Source organism: Falco punctatus (assembly GCF_963210335.1).
Source record: "Falco punctatus genome assembly, chromosome: 4".
In the NCBI taxonomy this organism is placed as follows: domain Eukaryota; kingdom Metazoa; phylum Chordata; class Aves; order Falconiformes; family Falconidae; genus Falco; species Falco punctatus.
Window position 1 is genome coordinate 62,462,182 of NC_137583.1, and position 18,081 is coordinate 62,480,262.

An 18,081-nucleotide genomic window follows, 5' to 3' on the forward strand; every position below is an offset into this window, starting at 1 on the left:
CCTGTTCCCTCAGGACCATAGACTCGCTAACCATACACTGGCTAACATACACCGGCCATTTCTCTAGCTGTCTTGAGCACACTGTTGTGCTACAAACCACACCGATGGCTTTTCTGTGCTAGAGACACCGCAGCTGGGTTAGACAGAGCCCTAGGCTAACATCTACAGCTGGAGGAAACCCTGGCTGGCAAGAGCTATGCTCATTCTTTGGCATGGTTCCTGTGAAACACTTGCATTGCTCCACAAAATCATTTGGGGAGCCACTAGTTCCATAGGCAATACAAACCAAAGCAGCCTGTGCCATCCTCTTTCATGTTTCCACCTTATTAGGATGAAGGTGAGCTGAGGATGAAGGAGTAAATAAATAACATCTCTGTCCTAAAGAGCATCCAGCTGAAGGAAAAAGGACAGAAATGTGCAAATGTTCTATTACCCAAAATATTTCCTGGAGCAGTTTATGGCCAGCCAAGCACTGGTTTATTCTGACAAACAGTAAGAGGTCCTGCTGGCTCTCGGAATCCAGAAATTTTCGGAAGGATGTGCACCTGTCCCAGAGAGTGATCTCAGTTAGCTTTTTCCCTGCAGTGATTTTGAGTTAGTTGGTACTTTTTGTGCTATATAAAAATATTATCAGAGGTAAAATTAAATATTAACAGAGGTAAAAGTTTCTTCTCCATGGGCCTCATAGGTCTAATGTATTTGCTAAGGAACAGAGCAAATGAAAATGCTCAGTAGCGGTTTAAGGCCAACAGGACTGAACACGAACACCTCCTGCCTGAAACTGGTTATTTCCACTGGAGAAAGAATAAGTCTTATTCCATGTGAGTGAGGTTAATTTCCTATGCCTGTCCCACATCTCTTTGTTTATGTTCACGTATTCCTGAAATCTTCCAAATGTTACCCTGGGTGAAACACTTCACGACTTATTCCACCTCCTGAATGTTTGGTGGTGGAACAGAAGCCCCAGCCTGGATGCCCCTTGCATTATGCTTTGGATTGTTGAATTACTCTTTATTCATGACTTATGGCAAGCACGTTTTCTTTTTACGTGTTATTTGAGAAATAATCCTAATTGCCATCAAGGTATGAGTTATTTGCTGAATAACTCCTATAAACCCATTTCAGACAATGGATTACTTGGTCACCTGAAAACCTGTGTATGAGTGTGTATCATTTGTTAACCGCTTTCGGAGGATTTCTTTCAGAAAGACAATAGTCTTCGAGTTAAGCAAAGGCTAATTCAACAATCAAGCCTCGCTACAGAAGTGTCGGCTGTCCAAACAAAGAGTTCAGGTACGACACATTATTTCTTCCTTGACAATGTCCTTCTGCTCATCTGCCCTAGGGCCAGGAGAAGGAGCTGGACATCGCAGCGGCTCCTGAGGGCCAGCAGCATGGACCCTTCCATCCCAGGGATGGAGCACTATGCGTCAGACCATGAACAAAACCAAGCTGCTAAATTAGCTTCAGGATGCAATTATCAGCATACTGACCTTGCAAGACAGCTCAGGGAAAGAGCACCGTTGTGGTCGGTCTGTGCAGAGCCTTAGCACAGCTGGGACCTAGGACATCGCTCCTTCCCAGGTGCTGCTGCAGCGCGTGGTGCGACAAGGGAGCGCTGGATTCGGTCCCAGCTTCCCTCAGCATTCAGCGCTCCGTTGGTAGGATGTGGTCAGGAGTTCTGACAGTCCTTTTGTCCAGGCAGGAAATGCTGATCAGTTGAAACCAAAATTTCTGCTTTAAAAAAATAGGGCTTTTGAAAACCCGTGCGTAAGAGGTCAAAATGGCTAGACGACAAACCCAGTATCAGCTCTTCCACAAATTAAGTGTCCTGACCAGGGGACTACTTATTAGCTCTTTTGGTGTCCTTTATACTGTCAGCATATGAAATATTCCTTTTCCTCTGTGGAAAACAGAATAAAACTCATAATCTCAAAAAGTGTGGCAGACTGTGAAAACCCTTTTCAGCACAGTTTCATTTGTATTTAAGAAATTTAGTTTCTCTCCACTACCCACAACTGTCAGATCATTTCATCCTAGTAAGTGTTACATGGAAGAGATGAACCAAATGAAAAATAAAACGGAAGAATATCTTTAGTTGTATTTGTTGATTAAATAGCTGATTATATCATGCATGTTAATTACAGACGTTACAAAAATCAGAAGAAAAATGAAACTAACTAGTTCAACAGGGGCATAAAACCAGTGAGTTGCTATCGGCTGCCATCTGCCCCTTGCACTTCAGCCATCAAATAGCGGCAGCTGGACATGCAGAAGGAGCTGGTTCAGTTAATTTCTGCTTCTCCTCATCCCAGAGGAGAACCAGTGTTAAACCCGCCGTGGCTTTCCCGTGGCGACCCCTCCTTATCTACAGAAGGCAACAAACATCTCAGGGGCTGGGGACCTCCTGACCAGGACACGCGGTGCTCAGCCTCCGGGGCTCACATGCTCTTTTCTCCTCCCGACAAAGGCAGTCTGGGAACCGGGGCATCACGGCGGGGTTTAATCCTCTGTGCCACAGCCTTGGTGGCTCCCAGACAGCGTTTCTCTGGCAAAGAGAAGAAACATGTGATGAGGCACCCAGCTGTGCACACCATGAAAATGCCCCATCTTCACCGATTTTAATGAGAAATCCCTCGAGCCTGTGAAGAGCTGGTATTTCCTGGCTCCTAACCTGGCTCCATCAGTGCCACTGGACAAATCGCACCCTGCACATCCCACTTCCCTCCCCCCTGCCCTGCGGTGGAGCTGCGAAATACCCTTTCGCAGGCGCTGGGCTGGCCGGACAAGGCTTTCAAAGTAAAAGGATGCTAAGGGCAGGCAAGGCAAGCAGCCTTGCTGCAGGGGAGAAAGCAAGTTCTCCATGACACAAAGTCATTTCCCAAATTGCAGAAACCACAAACACTCACTTTACATCCAGAGCAAACTGGGGCGCCGCTTCGGCATGGTGCCTGCCAAGGAGCACGTAGGGTTGCTTTGCATTGTGTTACCTCTGAAATGCAACATTGAACTATTAAACTTTAATAGCACTAAAGAGGCTGGGGCATGAAACCCTTGATTCACATTTGTAATGGGCAAAGGGAGGAGCCTTTCAAGCCAGATTTATTTCTGCACCTTCGGCTAGCTGCTGAGAAGAGACAAGTCTGGGTTGCGAGGCTTCACCATCCTTCCTTCTGCCCTCTAGTGCCAGATAGAAAAATTAAATGTAAAGAAAAAAGACTGCGATATTTTTTCTCACAGTGCACTAGATAAATAGAAGAGGAGGGAGAAAACAGTATTTGTGGCTGCATACTTTGATACCGGTTAAGGTAAAACATTGCCGAAAAAGCAATGTCACAGGGGCCACCATCAGGGAGGGTTTATGGTGTGGTTTTGGAGCCAGCCGCGCTGCTGTGAGGGGCGTGCGGGGGACAGAACATGGTGCTATTGCTTCTGCTGTTGAACCAGACCCAAACCTGCCAAAGGCGATGGAGACTCCCAAGCAAGGCAGGTGCTCCCCACTGGGTGCCGCAGGTCGGGATGAGTGTGTCTCCACAAGCGCCCAAAGTTACGTCTGTTCCTGTCTCACTGCTTCCTTTAGATTAAAACCCTGACAAAGCTTTGTGCCAAAATATTTACACTAGGGAAGTGCCTCCTGTTTAACACTTTGAACCTCATTTAATTCACACTTGTTCTTAATCTCTGCCTCTGAACACCACCTCATGGGGCTGAGTCAGACCTGTTACCCTGACTGCTCTCTTCCAAAAATGTGGTGGGAAAGGCAGCTGCGCCGGGGGAACACTCTCGGTGCCGGCGTTTGCTTTTGCATGCTTCTAGACTTGACATCTTTTTGCTCACCAAAGGCGTAAGGGAAAAGCCACGCTGCTACAATTTCAGCAGCCTCTGTGAAAAAGGGGAGCTGTCACCTGCATATTCGGCTGCCAGAAGTAGATGAGAGCTCCAGGACATCCCAGGTACAAACAGCAACAGGAGAAAATGCAAAAGGGAGGTAAAGGACTGGCTCGGTCCGAGCAGCGGGGCTGACCGATGCCACCCAAGGGTGATGCTGAGGACCTGGTAAGCCAGCGCGTGGGCGTGGAAATCAGTTGCCCCAAGGTGACTGATGGCAAGCAAGCCTAGTGAGGGCTAATGTGGCTAAGTACACTTGGCTACCAAACAGACGAGGGGCCCACGGGAGGACAGGCAGTGCTCCCCAGGCCACGGAGCAGTGCCGCACCTGCCTCAACTCCCATCAGGCTGCGGTTCCGAAGCTCTAACGTCCTGCTGATGCTTAGGGCATCACATCAGATGCAGGTTTCTGACCAACTGTTTGTCCCTCTGAAGGGGCACTGCCCTGGGATACAGGAACTTTTCCTCCTTGCATTTCTTCTAAACCCCGCGATTTTTCTGCCGCCTTCCTCACCTGCTGCTTTGCCTTTCACCTGGGCCAGTGAGGTGAGACCCTGACCCACCCTGTCCAGCCCCAGGGCCCGGCTGCCACTGATGGCTCTCTTGGAGCTGCCCTGGGCACCAACGACATCCCAAAAATGCTGTGTTCCCCCAGTCTTTCCCATCCTTTCCTTTTTCATCCTCTGTGCACATCTTGCAGTCACAGAAGAAGCAATTAGGAATGACCAGAACAAAGTCTTCCCTCTTGTCTTTGTTGCTTGACAAAATAAGAGCTTTAAGCCACATCCTCCCTTTGAAACACCCAGTTGTGATTATGTACATTTTGCCCAACTACTAAATGTCAGTTTCAAAATGCTTAGCCTTGATTTTGATCTATTTCTCTTGTGTATCCTAATCAAAATGTTTTAAAACTCTGGCGTGAACTTTCCAGTGTGTTACCCTCTCGACTCCAAGTGCTGCAAGGTGACGAGCTGCTCAGGGTCACACAATGACAAGTTGAGGTCTGAATTTCTGCTTCTTTCAGTCTGTTTATTTGCTCAGTTAGTTCCTCGTACCCTCCTACACACAGAACTCCTGCCTGCACAGGGCGCAGGAAGAGCAAGGTGCCCAGGAAGTTCTCCAGGGAAGTCCCTGCCAAACCCAGGGTCTACAGGGTTCTGCAACTGAGGAGATGAGGGGAGGGCACAGCAGTGCAGCTTCAGCTAAGATACAAGGAGTCAGCTATGACGATGCTAGTGGAGGCAAGATAACAGGACAAACCCCCTAGTTTAGTCAGGGGTGTGCTGAGGTCTTTCCTCCAACATCAAAATTGGAGTTTCAGGAGGATGCTCGTTTTCTGTCCTTTTTCTTCCGCTCCCTACTGTTCTCAGGGACTTACAATCTGATATACACTCTGTGGGAAGAAACGATGAAATATGGGAACTTCTTATGGCAACTGCTTCTGCAGGCTGGTACAGGAGGACATTTCAGGTAAGTTAGTGATGTCTTCAAATGCCAGCCCCCACAAACCATGCTGTAGAGCACAGTACATGCTCATTGCTTTTTTTTCCAGCTGGCTGTGGGAAGCCCCAGTCTTCTCTTACAGTATCAGATTGTGGCAATAGTCACAATTCCACAGCAAAATGCCAAGACCTGAACTCCCCTGAAAACACAGCCCAGGCAAGGTACAGGGGGTTCTCTGAAGGTTGTGAAACATGGGGGAACAGAAAAGCATCTTGTACAGGCAAGCCTGGATGGAAAAGCTGAGGAAGGGCACTTCTGAGGTTCATCTTTGCCCGTGAGAGGTTGAAGCTTACCTTCACTTCAGTTAACTCCTGTGATGCAGGAAAACATTACATGCTCTTTGTGAATAAACAAAGGGTAGCACCACAGGAAAAGAGCTTTCCGACATAATTTTCTTCTGTTTATGGTAACCGTACTCAGGATGGTTGGACAAATCTCAGGTCACATAAAGAATAAGACATGTACACGCACGTGTGTGTTCCTTAGGCTCACACCTGCACAAGAACATTTTCAGATGCAACTGGGCAGCACGCAGGGCGATGCTGCGGGTTGGGTCAGCAGCCTGTTCCCTGCCCCACGAGATGGAGTCCCGGCTCCACCAGCACTAAGCCAGGTCCACAGGCACGGCAGCCTGCCCACACTGGCCGTAGCCCAGCAGTGCCAGCTCCCACCCACCGTCAGCCTGCCCAGCCAGACGAGTGCCACAGCAGCCAGGGGTGTTTCCTACCTGACACGGATGCCTTCTTCCTCAGCAAGCTGGTATATGCTACTGCCCAATTATCTCAGCCTGAAATTATGTTAAAAACTCTGACCTGTTACCAGTTAAAGCCTTTCAAATTTTATAAAAAAAAAAAAAATACCCTAAACAATCTAAGCCTTTTCTAGTTATCTTTTTAGGGACAAACTCTGAGATAGGGCAGCTCAGTGAGAGCAGTGCTGGAAGTCACAAGCATTGCCTTCATGTCACACAGGCAATTAAAAAGAAGTTCTTTTCTCCCTCACCTACCACTGAATCTCCCTCAGTCCAAAGATAATGTACCACTTTATTGCACCCCAGGGAAGGTGAGGCATCCATCTCACCTGACACTGCTCAACAAGGGGAAGACCCATGGGCTTCACGGGGAAAAAGACAATACCAGAAACAGCTTGTTGAAAGCTACGCATGGCTGTGCCAGCAGGTCAAATGGCCAGCAGGAGCTGGTGGAAGGATAAAGGAGCATGACCACACAACCACACGTTGGCTGAGAACATCACGGATCCCTCGAGATCATCCAGTCGAACCCCAGCTCAGGCAGGGTCAGCCAGAGCAGGTTGCTCAGGGCTGCAACCAGTCAGGTTTGAATACCTCCAAGGTTGGAGGTTCCACAACCTCTCTAGGCAACCTGCTCCAGTGCTTGACCATCTTCATCACAAAAAAAAAAAAAAAAAAAGCTTTTTCTTATGTTCCCATGTAATTTTCTTTGTTTCAGTTTCTGCCCATTTTGTGTCATCCATTCCTTGGATAGCCTGAAGAGATCCTGGCTCTCTCTTCTTGACTCCCCTCAGCAAGTATCTAATACAGACACACAAGAACCCCCTTCAGTTTCTTTTCTCCAGGCGGAACAGTCCCAGCTCAGGACTGGAGAAAAGAGGCAGCAGGAACCGTGTAGGTGATGGATAAAGAGCCAGTGACAAGGTAACGAGGATCTCAGCAGCAGCAGGTCCCACTGAACAGCTGCTACTCCCACTGATGGCATGAGCACCATAGCCCAGATGCAGCTCTCCCCAGCCCAGCCCAACCCAGCGGTCACCCATAGACACGGGGGCTGGAGCACCCTGTGTGGCTGACATGCTGGGCCTGCCACCGAAATGCAAGGAAAGCAAGGGAGAAAGAGAGATGATGTGGCACGTGCTTTTCTTATAGCCACGACACACGTGTTTTTCCTACAGCAACATTGTCCTCCTGGGTTTTGTCTTCTGCTTTGTTCTCTTTCCCTTCTCATGTTTGCATTTGCAGAATCCATCCTACGCCCTGTGTCAACCATCCATGCTATCAGTAAATGAGTCGCCTAACACAAAGTGTTGCCTCTCCAGCTAAGCCTTCTCAGCCCAAGCTGAACGTGTCCGATTGCCCAGGTTGTGCCCTCTGCTGCTGCACCCAGTGGAAGGTGTTGAAGCAGCTGCACAGCAGGAGCCGCGCTGCCCCAGCCCGCATCTGGACATGCTGGGAGCACCCAGTGGCCAGCACAGCAGGGACCTGGCAGCCCATGGGGGCAGCTGCCTTCCACTGCTTCTGCCACCTCTGGTACCGTCCTTGGTCAGGCCCTGCCTGGGATCTCCTCCTACCCAAGCTACCTCAGCTGCTCGCGTGCCTGCAAAGATGCTCCCGGCACCCAGTGTGGTTTTGCTCCCTGTGCCAGATGTGTTGGAATGAACTCACTCTACAGTTCGTCACCACCGGTGCCGACCTGGATGAGACCAAACCTCTGCTTCCCAGCTGGGCACCCAGCGGAGCTGCTGGCCGCAGGTGCCCTAGTGCCTGAAATTTCAGCAGCGGGGCCCAGTGACGGCTCCGTGGCTGCTCTCTGTCCTCTGCCGTGCAAAAACATCCCATTCCCCATAGCCTGGTCCCAGGTGACTCAGACGCTTCAGAGGCAGCGCAGCGCATCAGCTGCTGCAGAGCAGCACTGACAGACACGCCGGGGAGAGGAACAGCCGAGGCACAGCCAGAGGCTCCCGACATGAGATGGCATTTATTTTTAGTGCTGTAGCAGTAAGGATATGGCATGAGCTGCTTCCCTCTCGTCACTCTGACGCCATCACCAGCCGCCCACGCGCCCGCTAAGTGGGTTATCGCAGCCCATCAGGCTCCCAGGGAGAGAGGAAGAAAGCAAAAAGGTCACTTCTCATGCCAATAAACAGCAGAATACAGTCAGAGCTGTGGTATTTATTAATGGACTTTGGTTTAAAGTGCTGAATGTGTCTTGGGCAAGACGTCACCTTTCTCAGCTCAGAGCTCCAGGACCGGCTATAAGTCACCTTCCTCCTAAATCCATGAAAAATCCCAGAGCACTTACAGAGGGCTTTCCTCTATCTCAGCTGAGAAACCACTTTCTGTATCCTTGGTTTTTCCCTGACCTGTCAGCATCCTTTCCTCTCTGCTAGACATTGCTAAAATCACTGTGATCTCAGCTACCCATCCCACTTCCCAGCTGCTTTCTCTGTCATTTTAATTTTCCCACCTGACATACCAAAATTCACACTTGCCTGAGATGTTTGCATGCCCTTTGCACCACCGTATTTAAAGGGACTCTGGGCCGGTGTCGTTATGCTCATCTAACGCAGGGAAGCTGTGCAAACTCCCCATGCCCCATGCCACTGAGAGATAAGCAACACGCTCAAGGCAGCAGAGATCATCCTAGCCCTTCACACCTCAGGGTCACACTGTTCCCTCCTTTCCTATTTTCCCTTCAGAGTCAATTCACCGATCCACCACAGACCTCACTCCTCCCCAGGCGCCATCCTGCATGTCCTTCCAGCACATAGCTCCTCGCCGGGAAGTTTCAGCCCATTCTGTTGCACTTTTCTTGCACATTTTCCTTCCTCCAACTTGCTTTTTAAAATTTCTGGCACCAACAAGGCGCTTGCTGAAGTAGCACATCTCTGGTCTTCATCTGCCTAACCATCTGCTTGAGAAAGCGCAGGGCAGGGGGTGTTTCTGCAGAGATTTGTAGACTCAAGTCCAGAAGGAACCAGCGTGATCTAGATCAGCTGCATGATAAATGCCATAGACAACCAGGCAGCAAGTCCTTGATCCCTCAGTGCACTATCCCTAACCAGTGAAGACTCAGCTTTCCTGTCTTTTTTTTTTTAATAGCATTAATTAAAATATTTTTTTTCTGCTATGAAAATATGTAAATTTACAGGGAAAGGAGAACTAAGGTTCAGAAATCTTAATGACTAGACTTGGGAAGACTGTGAAGTCTCAGGAGATCATCAGTTATTCGGGTACACGTACAAACAGACCTAGCTTTTTAAGCTTTCACAGTTTAATTAGAAAATAATTCTATCCCATAAAACATGTTGAAATTCCTAAATGTTTTGTTCCAGAGAATAATGATACCTGTTTCCTCAGGGAGAGCTACAACGGCCAGGAGCTGGTGCCATGCTGGAGCTAGTCCCCTGCATAAACCCAAAGGAGCGTAATGGGAACCTCCTACCCACGCCAGCCCAAACGCTGCTGGGAGAAGCCCTAACAGAGGCCACCACAGCCAGGGTGCCTCTCACCTTGCCATCCAGCCCCAGGCTCACAAGCCCTTCAGGCCCCACGGCTAAGGTGATCCCGAGGAGCTCTCTGCAGCCGTACCCACCCTGGGTAGCTGTACCCCCACACGCACAGACCTAGCTTTGCTCCCCACCACCAAAAAGCTGCCACTTCAGCTCACCTACCTGGGGAACACGATCACCGTTCCTCGGCCTCAGGAGACTGAAGAACCTAAAAACCTTCACCTAGGTGGAAATCTGCTATGCTCCGTTCCCAGCCAAGGGGCACACAACAACGCAGGGGTATCCGCCCAATCCCAGCTCTACGAGGTGTCCTATGTATCTCGATTTTCATCTTGCCTTCCCCTAACGCTGCCAGGCACAGGAAAGACCAAAACCCCCTCACCCCACAGCCACAACCAGTGGACTCTCATTTGGCCCCAGCAATAAGCTAGCTCTTACTAGCTCAAGTCAAATCTGGCAGCAAGTCTTCTCAAAAGCCTCATTCTAGCCCAGACGACCAAAAATAACATGAGTCTGGAAACATCTGGGAATTCCCTTCTCGGTGTCAGAAAACATCCAAAGCTGAAGCCCAGCAGCACGGGTCTAGCCCCTACTCCAGGGCCTGAGGTGGACTTGGGGGGATGATTTAATCAGCCAGTTGTTTCCCTAAATAAAGGGCAAGAGAAGCCAATAGACTCATTGAAAATGTGCATGAAAGCATTGATTTTCTTTGTATTTATAAAAAAACCCCACCGGTCTTTTAGTCAAAGAATCGGTGCTTCCTCCCTAAGATATCACTAAAGCTTCCCCAGTACAGGCTCAGTCTCTTTAACAAAGGACAGCATGATACATGGTGTTCATTTAGGTATCTACACATGAGAACATGCTGCAGGCATCCCTGTGAAGTACTTCGTAAAATGACTTTTTGCATCACTAATGAAAACCAGCTTCGGCATCTCTCTGGGTAGAAGCTGACATCTTGTGGATAGTTCACTTGGGCCTCTCACGGAGAAGAACATGGAGCAGCAACACACTGCTCTCCACTGCTGAGAGAAGGCTGGTGGGCCAGGCTGCAGTTCATGTCCAAGAACATTTGTGTAATTGGACAATCTCTTAGATGCTATAAAATATAAAAAGGATCCTACAACTCTTTATCTGCAGATTTCTTGCTTACTAAAAACCACGTCGCCCATGGTGACAGACAATTGACACTGGTAATTCGGTATTTAATGCCACGTTTTAGTAATTTTGAAAATCAATATACTCTAAATTGCAAGGCAACTTGCTAGCTCTGGCAAATCCCTTTTATTAAGGATGGACTCAAGTAAAAGTAAAGCGAATGAGAGAGTTGATTTAGCAATACTGGTGGCTATTTCTTTTGAAGGACACTCTTAAAGGAGTACTTTCTCCCCAGACCTTTGGGGTTTGACTCATGGTTACCACCAGGGAACACGCAGGCAATACGCAGTAATCGACCCCGCGCGTGCTCTTTCTCTCTATCAAATACAAGCTGATTTGAGTTCGCTCAGCCCTCTCCCGTACAGTCCTAGGCTGGTGCTAAGAGCAAGAAACAGCAGATGCATCCAGATGATTTCCTTTGAACAGAGCAGCTGAGCTACATCCAAACGACTAAGTTCAGATAAATTGAGTCATCAGATGCCCACTTAAGACAAATTAGTTTAGAATGGCTACGCTGCATTTGTCAATGGTTTAATGCACTAGAAGTGTATTTATAAGACAGGGCTAATTTCCTAGTCCTTGAAGGAGAACACTCTTGAGAAAGCAACTGCTCCATCTAGCAAAGTATTCTCAGATGCAGTCAGAAAGGCATTCGGAGCATTAGTTTACTACAATACATCTTTGGCCAAGCGTCACTCTTAAGGTTGAAGAGATACGGTCTTTGGTTTTTATAATATGCACAGCTGAAGTGCCAAAACACTGAAGACACCATAAATCATGTCGCACAAGCTCTCTGCTTCTTCTCTTTGACCAGATCAAACAGCAGCCGAAATGCAGATCAGCATGCCTACTACATTATTTTTTATAAACTGGATTTTTAAATTCCAACAAGGAATATCCTCTTACTTCAGTATCAGCAAGACACCTCACTTGAGCCAGCTCTGTCTGGGAGAGGCGTTCAAATAAACGCACCCATTTTCGCCCACGGTGAGGCTAGCGGGGCCAGGCAGGGCAGCACGACCAGCCAGCCTGGGCAACCTGCCTCCATCGCCAGCTGGCACACAGGGCCGCACGGGGTGCTGGGACCCTCCTCACAGCAAGAGGAGCAAAAAGCCTGGTTCTTCAGGACTGTGATTTTCTTCAGCTTTTCCCTGTCTTTCCTTCGCTTCTGCCTGGTTCACATTCCTTCCCTGTGTCTAACAGCAAATCCGAAAACACGCCGTGAGTTGCAGCCCTCTCCAAACAAAGGCTATCGGTTAGGCCGCTAAAAGTGCGCTATGTATTTCTCTATTAATGAAGAATTGTAGCACTTGGTCATTTTCATGTATGAAATTGAGTTCACAGATCAAACGCCAAGCTACAGGTGTCTACACCAGCTGTGTATGTGCGTGTCCTCATGTTTCAGGGGAGCCTGAAGAGCCACTCAAGCTGATCGAGATGCAGATGAGCTGCTCTCCAGGCTCCATTGCCTATTGATCCCAGCTCCACAGACTAAGCAGACAATTCAATTTATCTGCATCTGCAAGCTGAGTCCCGACCACTGCCTAGTAGTTTATAACTTAATTTCTGCATATTATATACACATTCCTTGCTCTTTTATGCTGTATTAGCAGACAACAGCCTAACACAATTTCCCATTTAACTGCTTACAAGGCAATTCTAGTGTCATTTGTTTGGGAGATTTTAACCATGCTGAGCTCACCCACAGCTGCCAAGTCAGGCTAAGGGATGGGAAGACATTGTAAGAAGTGGAGTCCAACAAAACTTCTTATACACCTCAACGGGGAAGTATCTTGCAGTCATGATGCTCATGTCTCCACAGAGCACGAGAAGCCCCTACAGTCACCTGGCTAAGCCTGCCATTCCCTTCCTGGTGCAAAGTACATCGTTCCCTCTGCACTCTTTCTTTCTCTTTACTGGACAGTACCTTTTATTTATTTTTAAACCACCAGCTTGTACAGAAGTAGAATCAAGATAGAAAACATTTAGATGTCCCTGGAAACGCTGCCAAACACCTAAAGGTGGCTGCCGAGCACACCATTGCTGCTGCTGAATCACCAGGATTGCCCACAGCCTGAGGGCCCACAAACAAACGTGTTCCAACTCAGGACATGCTTGGAGAACTTGGAAGGCACAGGGAGATCCCCATCTGCATCCAAGCATCACATCACACTAGCAAGACTCTGTGACTGTTTATTTGGTAGTGACAGGGGCAGGTCCCATGTGCTGCCATGAAACACCAGCATCCTGTGTCAGTCCTTGGACCTACCTATGCAGGGCATCACTTTGTGTTACCTTTTTTTCCTAAAAGGGTAATAAAGGCAAATGTGAAATGGTCAATAGTCAGAATTTGGACTAGTTACCCAAGTAACCTGGCTTCCATTTTGACATGCAGCTGGAATAGCTAGATGGAATTTGTTGGAATATAGGAAAATAGTACCACTTTCTGTAGAGATTTAAGTTCTTACTCAGATTTGGTCATTCAGTTTAGATGTTTAGAACAAGTTATTTAAATAATATGTTCTGTAGAAGATTTCACCTTTACCGTACACTTGTTGATGGCTTTGAGGCAGTTAGTAAAATGCATCAAATATGAACTGTTAATGCACAACATGGCAGAACCCCCCCGCACAACCCACACTGAAACCTGCCTGCTGGTAAGCCAGAGCAAAGGAACCAAACTTCGTCTCTGAAGGTCTCTGTGCGAAGAACTAACAGTGGCTCTCAGTTGGAATTAAATTACTCAATGATCAGTACGATTTGAATTTTTCTATCAATAACTAAGCCACAGTAAGACTATCTCCCTTCCCAGCTAGCAGCTGGGGATCCCAAAATCCCAGAACAGTGAAGGTTGCCAGGGGTCTCTGGAGATCATCCAGTGCAAACCCCTGCTCAAAGCAGAGGCAGGCAGAGCAGGTGGATCAGGGCTGTGCCTGGTGAGAATTTGAGTATCTCCATGGATGGAGACCCTACAACTTCCCTGGGCAACCTGCACCATCAGCCTTACAGCAAAAAAAGGTGTTCCTTCTGCCTGAACAGAATTCCATTTCAGTTTGTGCCCATTACCTCCTGTCACAGAGCACCACTGGGAAGAGCCTTTACCCCCCCCCCCCCATCAGATATTTGTACACGTGGGTAAGATCTCACTGAGCTGTCTCTTCTTCAGGTTGACCAGTCCCAGCTTTCACAGGCTCTCTCGTATGACAGATGCCCCAAATCCCTTAATCACCTTTACAGCCCATCACTGGACTCTCTCTAGTTATGCCCACTTGTTGCCCACCTGGACCTCCCAGGTCCTTCTCTGCGGAGCTGTCACCCCCTGGGTGCATGGGGTTGTTCCCTCACCAGGTGCAGGACTTCCCATGTCCCTTTGTTGAACCTCCTAAGATTTCTGTTGGCACATTTCTCCAGCTTGTCAAGATCACCAAGTCTGCAACGTTCAGGTCAACAAAATAAATGTTTGATGTGTCATGGCCAGCGATCCAACAGATAAACATCAGCAACTCACCCTCTTACAGTTAAAGAGCAGCCCTCAGCAGAAACTACAGCTTGAAGTTACAGGAAAAAGGGCTAGTAGCTCTGGTTTCAGACAACTCTGCATCATTTGATGCAGAAACAAAGTAGAGGCTTTTCACACCAAAACAATAGTAACATCTTCTGGGTCCTGGGGTGTCAGAACCACTGCAACAGCAGCACCTGCTACAGCTGAACAGTGAGGCATGCAGTGAGCTGTTTGCATGACTTGCTAAGTCCACCTCCATTGCGCTTCCCTACCTTCCCATTCTGGAACCACTTGTGGTACCCATATCCTCTTTTCCACGTCAGAACTAAAACCCAGTTCCAAAGAACATCTCTTGTTTTCCTGATTTTCAAGCTCAACGCACATTAAACCTGGCACCATACTTCCATGTATCCAGCCGTGTGGCTGCCTTCAGATTTTCTAGGCGAGGATGAAAGTGTGCAGCAGTGTGCGGGATGGCAGCCAGCATGGCTGAGCTTTAGTCACCATGGGAAGAGCAATTCAAAGGGAAAGTGAAATTCAAAGGTTGATCTGAAACAGGATTTGCTACCAAGGAAGCATTTGGTTGCCAGTCCAAGCTATCAAAATCCCCTGAGAAAATCACTCTAGCAAATTCATCACTTCGGTATCTGGCTGAATCATCAGGTCTCTTCCAGCACCTTTTTGCCATAGCTTCAAGGCAGGCATCTTCCCAGAGTACCACCACGAGTCATACCAGAGAGGAGGAGCTAGCAAACGCCAGTACGTAGGAAGGAGACAAGATTCCAGCCAACAGAAATGGAGAACTTGGCATCAGACAAACACCACAAACCCAGCAACAGCTATAAATATTCAAAGACAGAACACACTTTTTAAAAATTTATTGTACACATTACACTTTGGGAACCTAGAGCCCAAGATTTAACACATATCAGGATAACTGACCTTTGAGTATCAGATCTGCTTTAACCAGTGGGACAAAAAAAAGTTCCAACTGAGACGTTTCAAAATGCTGAGCCTATTGTATATCTGGAAGTAGGTGTAATTCTTAGGAGCAGGGATCAACAGCTGCCATCTTCCACAAGTGATGCAGCTCGAGAATGAGAGCACTGAATCACTAGAAAGGAGAAGGAGGAAAACACACCAAGAGAGAGAAAGTGACTAAAAATCTTACACATCCTATTTCTAAAGGGAAACAAGATAGAAATCACATTCCTCCCTGCAGAGGAGTAAGAGACTGCGTAGGCAAGGCCAGCCGCAGACACCGTGGATCCCCAAGAAATTTCATTTAGGAAAGAGTCCTTCTCCCCCAGAGCACCTATTTAACCGCCCGTCTCCAAACTTCTGCTCCTACCACAGAGCGTGCCCTGGGGCCCTTCCATCCCAGCAAGGCCCCCAGCTGCCTCCCACACCGCGCAGGGCGGGCTGGTGGGAGCTGCGAGCCACTGCAGCGCACAGAGCCGCTGCGCTGCACGAGCTGCACGCTGGCAGCCTCAGCCCAAGCTACGTAAGTTGAAGTCAGAGACAAAAAAAAAGTAAAGAGTGACGAAAGTTTCTCATGTGTGCTACAGCCTCTGAACTGTAGTTCCCGGGAAACACTCCCAGCCTTGGCATAAGAGCTGGATAGGCTAGACCTGCTGACTGGGCTCACATCTCAAGCTGCACAGAGAGCACACATATGACTTTGGCTCCAGTTTTGGAAGGTATTAGACACATTTCATTAGGTATCAATAATTCCATCCATGTAGATTCCATAGATCTGTCCAGCTTCAGTATGTTTTACAACTCTTAAATTCATCCCTTTATCCCTCCTGCCTCAGAGCATCCTTAGCCACGGTAGATTTACTACTCTGCAAACACTGCCTACAGTAAATGGGATGTAAAGCCATCAGACTGCAGGATGGTTTCCATACCGTACGTGCGTAACACAAGCACACAAAGCAATTTGCCTTTCAAACTGATGAGAATTTAAGAGAGATTAGGGGGCAATTTTATCTTAAGGCTCCCTTCCCCCAGTACATACAGTGAACTGCTCCCAAACCAGTTGTGACAAGATGATGCATAAAGTCTTCTAATAGCCTGCCAATGCGAGACAGATTTAAGATTTAGCACATTTACAGCTCGTACATAAGAATAACCAAAAAGGCTAGAGCAAATCTGCGACCTTTTCTCCTCCCCATTGTGAAAATAAGGCTCAAAACCGGCCAAGCTTGATGAGCTGAGCCATGCTCACCGCGCAAGCAAAGCTACATTTAAGCCAGGACCTTTTATTTTCCATTCACCTTAAGTTAATCACACAAACACCCCGTTTAATTCAGCTGATATAAGGCACTGTCCCTGCCAGGACCGTTACCACATCAGTCTCCTCTGGGCACCGACTGCGTATTCCTGACTCGTTCTACGTTCTGCTTATGGTGCAACAACAGCTTCTGATCTGTTTAAAAAAAAAACCACAACAAACACAACACACAAAACCCAAACTTGTTTCTTGGTTGCTTTTCAGACAGGCCAGCGTGCTGCTGTGGGGGAGCCGACAGGAGGGACATAGCACAGCCCAGGCAGGGCAGCCTCTTCACAGCATTTTCGTGCTTATTTGGCACACTAGTTCAGAACAGTATTCCACACACCACTTCAAAAGGAGCAAACTACTTGGTCAGCTTAGGTTGAACATTGAATTACGAGGTGTATACCCATTCTGAGAGTCGATGCTGCAGTAACTGAGCTACTGTAACCAGATGGCACCAAGGCTCTATACTGCTACGTAGTTTATTCTCCCAGAAGCAGAGATGAAGTGGGTAGCGTTACATCCACCTATAAACCAGCAAAATCTGAAATTCAGTCGCTCCCCTGCCTTAAGTGGTTGCACTCATAAAAGCCCAGACATGATAATCAACAGAAAAGGAGCTTTTAACTTCCAGAGGTTTCTGAAGTAAAAACCTATTAACAGACTTAATATTTCATGAACTTTTTTCTAAAGAAGCCTTAGGATCAAAATTCAATGAGTCACAGTTTCTGCGACAGTAAGTAATCTCTGGATACTCAATTGCATGTGATCTTCCATATTCACTTTTTCTCCTCATGCCCAAGAGGAAACAAAATTTTTTTCAACATGAACATTGGTGCAGCCGTCACTGAACATCTCTTTGTACTAGGGAAAACTAGCACAAGGGGACAGTGCCCTATCTGGTTGTGTGAACAAACAGCTACCCGACTGCTGCCACAGCTGGGCTGGTCCTGAAAAGCCACACTGGGACTACAGCAACACTGCCGACCAATTCCATGTTTTCACACGTTAAGGAATAGAAAACTGATTTCCAAGGGCAAAACAGGATATTCCACGCTGAAGTGAAAACTGGTTGTCTGCAACTACTTGTAGTCCATGTCACCACCAAAGCCTAATGTTTAACTGACTATTGTACCATGCAGTGCCCGGTGTACATGGGTATTTCTGCATTGCCCTAATTCCGTTGAGCACACACTAGTGAGGAAATAAAGCAGCAAGCAGCCTAACCTGTCCAGAAGCTTACAGAGTATCCAGCCTGAAGAATAATACTGCAATACTTCCCAAGATACTTATAGAACACAGTAATTGTTAATACTTCCATGCTCATGTCCTTTGTTAAACTTGTCAGATACAGCTGAGAAACCTAAAAAAAAAAAAAAAATAAAATTTAAAAGGGTTTCAAGTATTTCCAATATAGAACTTTTACTTACAGGGAGGATATCCCAGCAGCAGTTCTTTCCTAGCAGCATGACCAGAATAAGCA

At 47.6% G+C, this 18,081-nt stretch overlaps 1 protein-coding gene across 1 annotated transcript in view; it reads right to left on the reverse strand.

Moving 5' to 3' along the window:
• Nucleotides 1-6,243: 6,243 nt before the first annotated feature.
• LARP4B (La ribonucleoprotein 4B) overlaps nt 6,244-18,081 on the reverse strand; it is a 70,823-nt gene continuing 58,985 nt past the window's right edge. The window contains exon 17 of the mRNA XM_080385095.1: nt 6,244-17,961. The gene's annotated coding sequence lies outside the window, so the exon portion shown is untranslated. The remainder of the gene's footprint in view (nt 17,962-18,081) is intronic.